Raw genomic sequence first — 946 nt, 5'->3', positions numbered from 1 at the left:
CCTCGATGAGGCTAAAATTGAGAAATGGGAACGCTCTAACCGAATGTGCTTGATGATCATGAAACGCTCTATTCCAGATGCGTTTCGAGGCTCTATATCTAAGGGTGAAAGTGCCAGGAAGTTCCTTGAAGAAATAGAACAAGTCTTTGCCAAAAATGAAAAGGCGGAGACGAGTAGCCTTTTGGCTAAACTCATCTCCATGAAGTATAAAGGCAAAGGGAACATAAGGGAGTACATTATGGAGATGTCTAATCTCGCATCAAAACTCAAGGCACTTAAGTTAGAGCTTGGTGATGACCTACTCGTGCACTTGGTTTTGATCTCTCTTCCTGCACACTTTGGGCAATTCAAAGTAAGCTATAACACTCAGAAGGACAAGTGGTCCCTTAATGAGCTTATATCTCACTGTGTGCAAGAGGAAGAGAGGCTGCAGAGAGATAAGACTGAGAGTGCTCACTTGGCTATGACCCCTCAGAATAAGAAAAGAAAGAGCAATAAGGGTGCTGCGAAAGGGCCTTCTCAGCAAAAGAAATTGAAGAGTAATGAGGAATTTACCTGTTACTTCTGTAAGAAGCAAGGACACATGAAGAAAGAGTGTCCTAAATATGCCTCATGGCGTGTAAAGAAGGGTAAATTTCTAACTCTTGTTTGTTCTGAAATTCTCTTGTTTGTTCTGAAACTAATTTAGCTTTTGTACCCAATAATACTTGGTGGGTAGATTCTGGTGCTACTACTCACATTAGTGTCACTATGCAGGGTTGCCTGTGGAGCCAACATCCAAGTGATGATGAAAGATTCATCTTTGTGAGCGATGGAAAAAGGGTTGCAGTTGAGGCTATTGGAACATTTAGATTATGTTTAAGAACTGGTTTTCATTTGGATTTATTTGAGATATTTGTTGTACCGTCTTTTAGGCGGAATTTAATTAGTGTTTCCAGCTTGGACA

This window comes from Lupinus angustifolius, chromosome LG18 (genome assembly GCF_001865875.1).
Source record: "Lupinus angustifolius cultivar Tanjil chromosome LG18, LupAngTanjil_v1.0, whole genome shotgun sequence".
In the NCBI taxonomy this organism is placed as follows: Eukaryota; Viridiplantae; Streptophyta; class Magnoliopsida; order Fabales; family Fabaceae; genus Lupinus; species Lupinus angustifolius.
This window is presented reverse-complemented; position numbering follows the sequence as displayed.